At 50.7% G+C, this 12,068-nt stretch overlaps 1 protein-coding gene across 2 annotated transcripts in view; it reads left to right on the plus strand.

Annotated features, from left to right (window-relative positions):
• The first annotated feature begins 6,203 nt into the window (after positions 1 to 6,203).
• Positions 6,204 to 12,068, plus strand: part of wnt11 (wingless-type MMTV integration site family, member 11) — a 78,324-nt gene continuing 72,459 nt past the window's right edge. Inside the window, exons 1-2 of one of the 2 annotated variants that reach the window (XM_072477414.1) lie at positions 6,204 to 6,440; positions 6,592 to 6,884. The gene's annotated coding sequence lies outside the window, so the exon portion shown is untranslated. Of the gene's footprint in view, positions 6,885 to 12,068 lie in introns of both variants that reach the window. The other variant, XM_072477413.1, reaches the window with a different exon arrangement.

Genomic DNA, 12,068 nt, shown 5'->3' on the forward strand with positions numbered 1-12,068 from the left:
TGAATTACCTACCCATCTCCTCATTCTTACGTGAGGGTGTCTGTGTGAGGCTGTATGCATATCTTTCTGTGTGTGTGTGTGTGTGTGTGTGTGTAAAGGTGTCTATGTGTGTGTGTGAGGGTGTCTATGGTTGTGTGTGAGCATGTCTGCCTGTGTGAGGGTGTGTGTGTGTGTGTGAGGGTGTGTGTGTGTGTGTGAGGGTGTGTGTGTGTGAGGGTGTGTGTGTGTGTGAGACGGTGTCAGTGTATATGTGTGTGCACGTGCATGAGGGTGTCTTTGTGTGCGTGAGGGTGTTTGTGTGTGTGTGAAGGTATCTGTGTGTGAGGGTGTGTGAGACTGTGCCAGTGTGTGTGCGTGCGTGAGGGTGTCTTTGTCTGTGTGTGCGTGAGGGTGTCTGTGAGGGTGTCTGTGTGTGTGAGGGTGTGTGTGTGTGAGCGTGTGTGTGTGAGACGGTAACAGTGTGTGTGTGCGTGTGTGAGGGTGTCTTTGTGTGTGTGAGGGTGTGTGTGCGTGTGAGAGACGGTGCCAGTGTGTGTGTGTGTGCGTGCGTGAGGGTGTCTTTGTGTGTGTGTGCGCGTGAGGGTGTCTGTGAGGATGTCTGTGTGTGCGAGGGTGTGTGTGTGAGACGGTAACAGTGTGTGCATGCGTGCGTGAGGGTGTCTTTGTGTGTGTGAGGGTGTCTGTGTGAGGGTGTCTGTGTGTGTGCGAGGGAATCTGAGTGTGTTTGTGAAGGTGTCCGTGTGTGGATGTGTGTGTGTGAGGGTGTCTGTGTGCGTTTCTGTGAGGGCGTCTGTGTGTGAGTGTGGGTGTCAGTGTGTGCGTGTGTCTGTGTGTGAGGGAGTCTATTTGTGTGTGTGTGTGGGGGTGTCTGTGCGTGTGTGAGGGTGTGTGTGTGTGTGAGGGTGGGTGGGTGTCTGTGCGTGTGAGAGTGGTGTGTGTGAGGGTGTGAAGGTGTCTGTGTGTGTGTGATGTTGTCTGTGTGTGAGGGTGTCTATTTGTGTGTGTGAGGGTGTCTGTGTGTCTGTGTGTGAGGGTGTCTATTTGTTTGTGTGGGGGTGTCTGTGTGCGAGGGTGTCTTTGTGTGAGGGTGTCTATTTGTGTGTGTGAGGGTGTCTGTGCATGTGTGTGGTGTGTGTGAGGGTGTGAAGGTGTCTCTGTGTATGAGTGTGTCTGTGTGTGAGGGTGTCTGTGTGTGAGGGTGTCTGTGTGTGAGGGTGTCTATTTGTTTGTGTGAGGGTGTCTGTGTGTGTGGTGTGTGTGAGGGTGTGAAGGTGTCTCTGTGTGTGAGTGTGTCTGTGTGTGAGGGTGCCTGTGTCTTTGTGTGTGTGTGTGGTGTGTGTGAGGGTGTGAAGGTGTCTCTGTGTGTGAGTGTGTCTGTGTGTGAGGGTGCCTGTGTCTTTGTGTGTGTGTGGTGTGTGTGAGGGTGTGAAGGTGTCTCTGTGTGTGAGTGTGTCTGTGTGTGAGGGTGCCTGTGTCTTTGTGTGTGTGTGAGGGTGTGAAGGTGTCTCTGTGTGTGAGTGTGTCTGTGTGTGAGGGTGCCTGTGTCTTTGTGTGAGGGTGTCTGTGTGTGTGAGGGTGTCTGTGTGTGTGTGTGTCTGAGTGTGGTGTGTGTGAGGGTGTGAAGGTGTCTCTGTGTGTGAGTGTGTCTGTGTGTGAGTCCCAGTGTGTGTGTGAGGGTGTCTGTGTGTGTTTCTGTGAGGGTGTTGTGTGCGAGTGTGTGTCAGTGTGTGTGAGGGTGTCTGTGTGTGAGGGTGTCTATTTGTGTGTGTGAGTGTATCTGTGTGTCTGTGTGTATGTGTGTGTGCCTGTGTGTGTGGGTGGGTGTCTGTGTGTGTGAGGGTGGTGTGTGTGAGGGTGTGAAGGTGTCTGTGTGTGTTTGTGTGAGGGTGACTGTGTGTGTGAGGGTGTCTGTGTGTGAGGGTGTCTATTTGTGTGTGTGAGGGTATCTATGTGTGTGAGGGTGTGAAGGTGTCTCTATTGTGAGTGTCTGTGTGTGTGGCTGTGTGTGTCTGTGTGTGGGTGTGAGGGTGTGTGTGTGTGATGTGTGTGTGAGGGTGTCTGTGTGAGGGTGCCTGTGTGTGTGAGGGTGTGTGTGAGGGTGTCTGTGTGCATGAGGGTGTGTGTGAGGGTGTCTGTGCGAGGGTGTCTGCGTGTGTGAGTGAGGGTGTCTGTGTGTGTGAGGATGTGTGTGAGGGTATCTGTGTGAGGGTGTCTGTGTGTGTGAGGGTGTCTCTGTGTGTGGGTGTGTGTGAGGGTGTCCTAGTGTGTGAGGGTGTCTGTGTGTGTGTATGTCTGTGTGTGTGAGGGTGTGCGTGAGGGTGTCTGTGTGTGTGTATGTCTGTGTGTGTGAGGGTGTGTGTGAGGGTGTCTGTGTGTGTGTATGTCTGTGTGTGTGAGGGTGTGTGTGAGGGTGTGCGTGAGGGTGTCTGTGTGTGTGTGAGGGTGTGTGTGAGGGTGTGTGTGAGGGTGTCTGTGTGTGTGTGTATGTCTGTGTGTGTGAGGGTGTGTGTGAGGGTGTGCGTGATGGTGTCTGTGTGTGTGTATGTCTGTGTGTGTGAGGGTGTCTGTGTGTGTGTATGTCTGTGTGTGTGAGGGTGTGCGTGAGGGTGTCTGTGTGTGTGAGGGTGTGTGTGAGGGTGTGTGTGAGGGTGTCTGTGTGTGTGTGTATGTCTGTGTGTGTGAGGGTGTGTGTGAGGGTGTGTGTGAGGGTGTGCGTGATGGTGTCTGTGTGTGTGTATGTCTGTGTGTGTGAGGGTGTCTGTGTGTGTGTATGTCTGTGTGTGTGAGGGTGTGCGTGAGGGTGTCTGTGTGTGTTCCTATTTTCTCTAAAGTGATAAATTTCAAAATAAAAGATTTCCCCTCACTGATCAACAGACCCATCCTCCTCTGCTCTGAGAGTTCTTACTTTTCACAAGTATTCCATTGGTCGTGAAGCACTTGGAAATGTCCAGTGGTTTTGAAAAGCACTTTCTCTCTTTATTGTTAACGACATTCCAAAACTCTACATAAAACCGATCTCTCTGATCAATCAAGATGGTTGGTCCCCTCCCCAATCTCACCATATGCGGCTTGTTTTCAATGTTGTGTTCAGGAATGTCTCCTGTGAAGCTCCTTGAGGCTTTCACCATGTTAAAAGCAATGCAATTCGTTAAAGGCGCAATAAAAACGCAGCTTGTTGTTAAAGGTGCTATACTAATGCAATTTGATAAAGGTGCTCTATCAATGCAACTTAATCATAATCTTTATTGTCACAAGTAGACTTACATTAACACTGCAATGAAGTTACTGTCAAAATCCCCCAGTCGCCACATTCTGGCACCTGTTCGGGTACACAGAATTCAGAATGTCCAAGTCACCTAACAGCACAGCACATCTTTTCGGGGTTTATGGGAGGAAACCGGAGCACCTGGGGAAACCCAGGCAGACACAGGGAGAATGTGCAGACAGTGACCCAAGCCAGGAATCGAACCTGGGACCCTGGCGCTGTGAAGCAACAGTGCTACCCTTGTGCTGCTTGTTAAAGGCGCTGTATCAATGCAACATGTTGTTAAAGGTGCTATATCACTGCAACTTGTCGTTAAAGGTGCTATATCAATGCAACTTGTTGTTAAAGACGCGACATTAATGCAACTTGTTAAACGCGTTATATCAATGCAACTTATAATCATATAGTACAGGGGTCCCTTCGGCCCATCGAGTCTGCACCGACCTGAAAGAGCACCCACTCCCCCGCCCCATCCCCATAACCTTTGTTGACCTCTGCCAACCTGTTGACAGAATCACAGACATGAACTGGTAGAGCGATAGTAAAGTCGAGGCAGAGATTAAAACTCTCACAGAGAGCTTCACAGATAAACCTCTCCAGCCAGCTCAGAGAGAGAGAGAGAGGGGGTGACAGGGAGGCAAACAGGGTCCTTTCAGAATGGGGATCAAGAGGGCGGACTAACATTAAAACTTGCAAATTCAGGGGTAGCCCGGGATTAACCCTGAGACTCCCACAGACTTAGAGAGAGAGTGAGAGAGCAGAGAGTCTGGCTGCAGAGAGAGGGAGACTGAGTGGCAGAGAGAGAGCAGAGAGTCTGGCTGCAGGGAGAGGGAGACTGAGTGGCAGAGAGAGAGCAGAGAGTCTGGCTGCAGGGAGAGGGAGATTGAGTGGCAGAGAGAGAGTGAGAGAGAGCAGAGAGTCCGGCTGCAGAGAGAGGGGGATTGAGTGGTAGAGAGAGAGAGAGAGCAGAGAGTCTGGCTGCAGAGAGAGGGAGATTGAGTGGCAGAGAGAGAGCAGAGAGTCTGGCTGCAGGGAGAGGGAGATTGAGTGGCAGAGAGAGAGTGAGAGAGAGCAGAGAGTCCGGCTGCAGAGAGAGGGGGATTGAGTGGTAGAGAGAGAGAGAGAGAGCAGAGAGTCTGGCTGCAGAGAGAGGGAGATTGAGTGGCATAGAGAGAGCAGAGAGTCTGGCTGCAGGGAAAGGGAGATTGAGTGGCAGAGAGAGAGAGAGAGAGAGAGCAGAGAGTCTGGCTGCAGAGAGAGGGAGATTGAGTGGCAGTGAGAGAGTGAGAGCTGCAGGGAGAGGGAGATTGAGTGGCAGAGAGGGAGTGAGAGAGCAGAGAGTCTGTCTGCAGAGAGAGGGAGATTGTGTGGCAGAGAGAGAGAGAGAGAGCAGAGTATGGCTGCAGGGAGAGGGAGATTGAGTGGCAGTGAGAGAGAGAGAGAGAGCAGAGAGTCTATCTGCAGAGAGAGTGAGATTGAGTGGCAGAGAGAGAGAGAGCAGAGAGTCTGGCTGCAGAGAGAGGGAGACTGAGTGGCAGAGAGAGAGCAGAGAGTCTGGCTGTAGGGAGAGGGAGATTGAGTGGCAGAGAGAGAGGGAGAGAGCAGACAGTCTGGCTGTAGGGAGAGGGAGATTGAGTGGCAGAGAGAGAGCTGCAGAGACTGGCTGCAGGGAGAGGGAGATTAAGTTGCAGAGGGTGAGAGCTGCAGGGAGAGGGAGATAGAGTGACAGAGAGAGAGAGAGAGAGCAGAGAGTCCGGCTGCAGAGAGAGGGAGATTGAGGGGCAGAGAGAGAGAGCTGCAGGGAGAGGGAGATTGAGTGACAGAGAGAGAGAGAGAGCAGAGAGTCAGGCTGCAGGGAGAGGGAGATTGTGTGGAAGAGAGAGAGAGAGAGCAGAGAGTCTGGCTGCAGGGAGAGGGAGATTGGGTGGTAGAGAGAGAGTGAGAGCTGCAGGGACAGGGAGATTGAGTGGCAGAGAGAGAGTGAGAGCTGCAGGGAGAGGGAGATTGTGTGGCAGAGAGAGAGTGAGAGCTGCAGGGAGAGGGAGATTGTGTGGCAGAGAGAGAGTGAGAGCTGCAGGGAGAGGGAGATTGTGTGGAAGAGAGAGAGAGAGAGCTGCAGGGAGAGGGAGATTGAGTGGCAGAGAGCGAGTGAGAGAGCAGAGAGTCAGGCTGCAGGGAGAGGGAGATTGTGTGGAAGAGAGAGAGAGAGAGCTGCAGGGAGAGGGAGATTGAGTGGCAGAGAGAGAGTGAGAGCTGCAGGGAGAGGGAGATTGTGTGGCAGAGAGAGAGTGAGAGCTGCAGGGAGAGGGAGATTGTGTGGCAGAGAGAGAGTGAGAGCTGCAGGGAGAGGGAGATTGTGTGGAAGAGAGAGAGTGAGAGAGCAGAGAGTCTGGCTGCAGGGAGAGGGAGATTGTGTGGCAGAGAGAGAGTGAGAGCTGCAGGGAGAGGGAGATTGAGTGGTAGAGAGAGAGTGAGAGCTGCAGGGAGAGGGAGATTGTGTGGAAGAGAGAGAGAGCAGAGAGTCTGGCTGCAGGGAGAGGGAGATTGTGTGGCAGAGAGAGAGTGAGAGCTGCAGGGAGAGGGAGATTGAGTGGCAGAGAGAGAGCAGAGAGTCTGGCTGCAGGGAGAGGGAGATTGAGTGGTAGAGAGAGAGTGAGAGAGCAGAGAGTCTGGCTGCAGGGAAAGGGAGATTGAGTGGTAGAGAGAGAGAGAGAGAGCAGAGAGTCTGGCTGCAGGGAAAGGGAGATTGAGTGGTAGGGAGAGAGTGAGAGCTGCAGGGAGAGGGAGATTGGGTGGCAGAGAGAGAGAGAGAGAGCAGAGAGTCTGGCTGCAGGGAGAGGGAGATTGAGTGGCAGAGAGAGAGAGAGCAGAGAATCTGGCTGCAGGGAGAGGGAGATTGAGTGGCAGAGAGAGAGGGAGAGAGCAGAGAATCTGGCTGCAGGGAGAGGGAGATTGAGTGGCAGAGAGAGAGTGAGACCAGCGAGAATAAAATCCGAATAAAGTCCGATGAAAATCTGCCACTCTGGAAGGGACCCAGACCCAGAGAGAGAGCCCAGTCTCCGGGTTGGGTGTCACTTGGCGTTGCCTCTGGAAAAATCTCTTCCAGAAGTTGTGATTTAAAGAAAATATAGAATAATGAATTGGTCGATCGAAACTCGGGGCTGCTTTTGAAGAGGTGTGAGTGAATTAGCAACAGAGGCATTTCCCTTGAAGCTTGGAGTATCTACCTGGCTTCCTGGTGTGGGAGGGGAATAAAGAGCTCGGGGTTTATGGTGCTCCTTGCGGCCAAGATTCCAACTCTTTTTTTTTCTCTCTCTCTGAACCAGGGGCGCCTTTTGTTATGCTAACGACGCCTGACATCATCCCACTTCAAAGGTGGCTGGAGAATCCATATAACCAGGAGCTGACACTGGAGAGAGGGAGGGAGGAGAGAGAATGGTCTTCAGATTAACTCAGGCAGGGGAGGAGAGTCAGGCGGTGTGTCCCCAGGACAGGTCACAGCAACACATCCCCAACTGATGGCACACTCCTTCTGGATTTGAGCTCAACTCATTGGCGCCTTCCTCCGCGAGATTTGCTGGGATTCGCTCGGTGAGGACAGCACCGAAACTGAATGAAGGTAGGATGGGGAGAGAGATATCCCATTCGATTCCCGCAAAATTCCGTGTGTTCCTCGCCTCTGCTGCCGTTTCCCCTGGTTTGTCAATTTCCCCAACCGTTTGTGAGTTTCCCAGTAATTGACGAATTCTGTGCGGGGAGGCTGCGCTGACAGTGTGAGACCGTGGGGAGAGCGGGCACATCCCGAATCGCCCTCTTTCTGCCCCAAAATAAACTTGAAATCAATGCAGGCCAGCTGATAATGATGGGATGGTCGAGAATATCTCCCTTCCCGCGCGGGGTTACATTAGACCCTTTCTGTTGCTGGGAAATAAATGGAAATAAAAGTCCATAATTGGTGGGTTGGGGTAAAATATTCCAACAGCTCAGGGGGCAGCCTCAAGTACTTTCGGGAAGAATAAGGGGAGGCAGGAGCCCTGAGTCCGAATTCTTGACGCACACACGCACTGACTCCAAACAAAAACTTTCAGGATTGCTTCGAGTGCAGTTAAAACTTTTCCCAGCTCAAGAGAGAAAGGGTTCTTCTTGCTGTTTTGTTTTGAACACGCGAGGTAACTATTCCCGGTTGGTTGCCAGCGATCGGGATATTGATCTCTTGTTGCATGTTGAAATAGACTGGTGGCATTGCAAGGCGATAGGTGAGGGGCTGATTTTGAAAATCGGTGCGGATTCCCTGGCATATTGTACAAGGGAACCGTTCCCCAATCGCCCGGTTGCTGCACAAGGTTGTGGGTGGGGGGGGGGGGGGGGTTGGGGTGGCGAACAAACCAAATCCCATGGGATCCTCAACTTTCCCCAAAAATCTTATCGATTTAAATCTTCAAATTAAATTGACATTTCCAAATCCCCCCCCCCCCCCTCCCCTCCCCTCCTCCGTCCTCCTGGTGGAGATTATTTACCCCCACTCCCATCGTTAATACACCACTGGGGCAAGATCAGAGTGGAGTGGTGAAAACTTTGGTCCCACTTTGATTCGGACGCAGAGAGGGAGGGGGCTGGCATGGAACGGTTGGGCCGAAGTCCCGTGTGATTGAGGAGTTGGGGGGGGGGGGTTGATCCTGAGGGTCTTCCGAGGCTGCCTCTCGGATTTGGGGAATGGGAAATATTCCAATCTACCCGCCCCCCCCCCCCCTCCTCAGCAGGAGTGAGCTGCTTTGTGAGCGGGGAGTGAGGTTAACACTCACTCGCTCTCTGCGCTTTTCAAGCCAGTGCAACGATTGACTGTAACCTCCCCCGTTCAAACCCTCTGGAAACTATCACAATATTGAGGGGGTACAGCATCAGCTCATGATTTAACCCCCCCCTCCCCCCAACCCCCGCCCACACACAGACCCTTTCCTTGGAAAGTAATCACGCCCCATAAAGAAGTTACAGAGTCTGAAATTGTTAACTTATCTTTAAAGTTGTGAAACTCGGGGGCAACAAGTGAAATTTCGTCTCCGGACAACATGACGGAGCGATGGAGCTGACGGGAAAGGGTTGGTGTCACCAAGCTGTGGTTTTCAGAGTTTGGAGAGTGGTCTGTAGGAGGGTGAGGGGAGGGGACTGTAGGAGGGTGAGGGGAGGGGGGGAGGGGGGGGTCCCCCAGTCTTCCGGGAGGGGGGCCCCCCAGTCTTCAGGTTAATCTTTAAATGAAGGCTCGGGTGTGACGGCAAGAAGCACTTGTTCATGCAAAAGGGCAATGCGAATTGGGAACTCTCTCCTCCTCCCGAGGGGTCACGCTGAACCTTTCAGAACCAAGATGAATCGATTTTTGTCGAGGGTAATTGGACCAAGTCAATTCAATCCTAGATTGATCGACGCTTGCCGGGACAAAAGTTACATTTTACTGCAAAGCGAGACATGTTGTCAAAGTTTCTCGTCTTGCACGCATCAGGACAAATGCAAGAATACCAAATAGGCTCCCCAAGTTCCAGAGGAATTCAAAAAAGGTGCAAGGCGTGAACAGATTCCTGTGGTTTGCAGGGTTGTTTATGAATGCGTGTCATAGAATGGGAACAGTGCTAATGGAGTTAATGGGTGAGATCCGTAATGATTTTTAAAATTTCATTCATGGGGTGTGTGCATCGCTGGCTGGGCCTGCATTTATTGTCCATCCCTGAGGACATTTAAGAGTCATATACATGAAAATGAAAATCGCTTTTTGTCACAAGTAGGCTTCAAATGAAGTTACTGTGAAAAGCCCCTAGTCGCCACATTCCGGCGCCTGTTCGGGGAGGCTGATACGGGAATCGAATCGCTGGCCTGCCTTGATCTGCTTTCAAAGCCAGCGATTTAGCCCTGTGCTAAACTGCCCCAGATCATTGCTTGGGCAGCACTATGGCACAGTGGGTTAGCCCTGCTGCCACACGGCGCTGAGGTCCCAGGTTTGATCCTGGCTCCGGGTCACTGTCCATGTGCAGTTTGCACATTCTGCCCAGATGGGTTTTTACAACAATCGATGGTAGTTCCATGGGGTCTCTGTTACTCAGCTTTAAATTCCAGATTGTTTTATTAATGGAATTTAAATTCCACCAGCTGCTAGGGTGGGATTTGAACCTGTAGCACCCAGCACATTAGCCTAGACCTCTGGTCTAGTGACATTAGCACTTTACCACCTACACCTTTCAAGTGCCACTGAACCTTTGCATCCACCTAAGGGAGACAGGTCTTCAGTTTCTCATCTCACCTGAAAGACAGCTCCTCTGATAGAGCAGCACTCCCTCAGTACAGCACTATATCGTAAGCCAAGATTATTTGCCAAGTCGTTTGGGTAGGACTTGAATCCACAACCCCTTTACACCGAGGTGAGAGGGTTAGCCATTCAACTGCCGCTGAAACCATTAGCCAGAAAGTGACCATGAAGCTATGTTGCAAAAAAAAACCTTGTCTTATTGCCCCATGTTGTTTAGGGAAGGAAATCTGCTGACCTTATCCAGACTGGCCTATATGTAACAACAGACCCACAGTCAACATGGTCCGCTCTTAACCCACCCCAGTAACACCCCAGCAAGCCACTTGGTTACCGGCAGTTATGTGCAGCACGGTGGTTAGCACTGTTGCTTCACAGCGCCAGGTCCCAGGTTCGATCCCCAGCTTGGGTCACTGTCTGCGGAGTCTGCACGTTCTCCCCGTATCTGCGTGGGTTTCCTCCGGGCGTTCCGGTTTCCTCCCTCAAGTCCTGAAAGGCGTGCTTATTAGGTGAATTGGACATTCTGAATCCTCCCTCCGTGCACCCGAACAGGTGCCGGAATGTGGCGACTAGGGGCTTTTCACAGTAACTTCATTGCAGTGTTAATGTAAGCCTACTTGTGACACTAATAAAGGTTATTATTATCAGCTTGAAATAGAAGACCCACCACCACCTTTTTGGATCAAATAGAAATGGGCATTAAATGTTGTCCTTTCCGCTGAATGAAAACCTAAACTTGTGTGGCTAACCTTGGTTTATTGAAAGAGGGCCAATTTATTACAATGTGTTAATGGTTACACAAAACATCTCAATCAAAATTAAAGTTTCCTTATTTTGAGACGGTGCTTCTCACTCAATTAAATCACTGTTCCTGAGGAAGGACAGCGAGGTTCTCCTTCCCGATGGGGCTGGTTTAGCACAGTGGGCTAAACAGCCGACTTGTAATGCAGAACATAGGCCAGCAGCGTGGGTTCAATTCCTGTACCAGCCTCCCCGAACAGGCGTGGGAATGTGGCGGCTAGGGGCTTTTCACAGTAACTTCATTGAAGCTTACTTGTGACAATAAGCGATTATTCATTATTCATATTCGTGTTTTCTTACACTCTTACACTGACTGAAAAACTAGAGCAAAAAGTTAATAGATTTAAACTAGAGGGGATGTGTGAGGAACCCCAGCCCCTGGCTGGGTCTGTGCCAGGCTAATACTGTCAGGGACGTTGCGTAAATGCTTAACGTGCTTGTATCAAATTCCACACTCCAAATGTTTTAACAGAGGCCTTTTCCATTTATATTTGTCCGATACAACAACGGAGAGGGAACGGCAAAGGCTGTAACCCTGTCAGATTAAGAACACGAGAATGTGGAGGACCAGGAAAGAGCATACTAATCCACCTGGCCAAACTGTTGATTCACCTTTTCGATAAAATGTCAAAAAGAGGAATTTGATCTGAGCGGCTAGGTGCTAACAGTATAGGAATAGTTTGGGGCAGTGCAGTTGAGTTAGATAATCAGTCACGATCATATTCATTAGCAAAGCCAAATGTCCTACTCCCGTTTCTATTTTATATATTCTTATTGTCAACATCAACTTCGACCTTTTAAACTAATACCTTAAGTAAAGAAAGCCTTACATTTCTATACTGAGCAACATCTCAAAAGGGTTTGGTGGAAATGAATTACATATGACAGGCAGTTAATACTATAAAATAAATAGGAAGATAGGGTGAAAGGTTGAGATGAGGTAAATGGAACGAGAGGATTATAAACGCCAGCATGGACCAGTTGGGCCGAATGGTCTGGGGCAGTGTTGTGAATCCATGTACAATGGAGCATAGCATTTTGAAGCACAGAAGGAGGCCATTTGGCCCATTGTGCCTCTGCTATCACTTTGAAAGAGCTATCCGATTAGACACCGCCCCCCCCTGCTCTCTCCCAATAGCCCTGTATTTATGTATCCAATTCTAGCTTGAAAGTTACTATTGAATCTGCTTCCACCATCCTTTCTTTAAAGTATCCAATTCATTTATTTTTCCAATTAAGGGGCAATTCAGCGTGGCCAATCCACCTACCCTGCACATCTTGGGTTGTGGGGGTGAGACCCACGCAGACACGGGGGGGAATTTGCACACGCCACACGGACAGTGTGGGGCCAGGTTCGAACTCGGATCCTTGGCGTTTAGAGGACCATGCCACCATGCCACTCTTCCACCATCCTTTCAGACAGAGCATTCTACATCACAAATAAAATCAATCCTCTTCATCCCCTTCAGGTCCTTTATTCAGTTGATGTGTGTCCTTTGAGGCAGATTTCTCCCATCCACCCACAGCGGGTTTGTTGTGGGTAGGAGCAGAGAGTCGGCAAAGTCAGAAACTCGCCAGCGTAAAATCACGTTGCAATTCTCCCAGTGGCGGGTTAATGTCGGGGCGTTTGTGCCACTGGTTGGTGGCGGGAATGATATTTGTATTCTCTTGTATCCCATGAATGTGCTGCCCACCGGAATCCTGCCAGACCTT

The sequence above is a fragment of the Scyliorhinus torazame genome, chromosome 15 (assembly GCF_047496885.1).
Source record: "Scyliorhinus torazame isolate Kashiwa2021f chromosome 15, sScyTor2.1, whole genome shotgun sequence".
In the NCBI taxonomy this organism is placed as follows: Eukaryota; Metazoa; Chordata; class Chondrichthyes; order Carcharhiniformes; family Scyliorhinidae; genus Scyliorhinus; species Scyliorhinus torazame.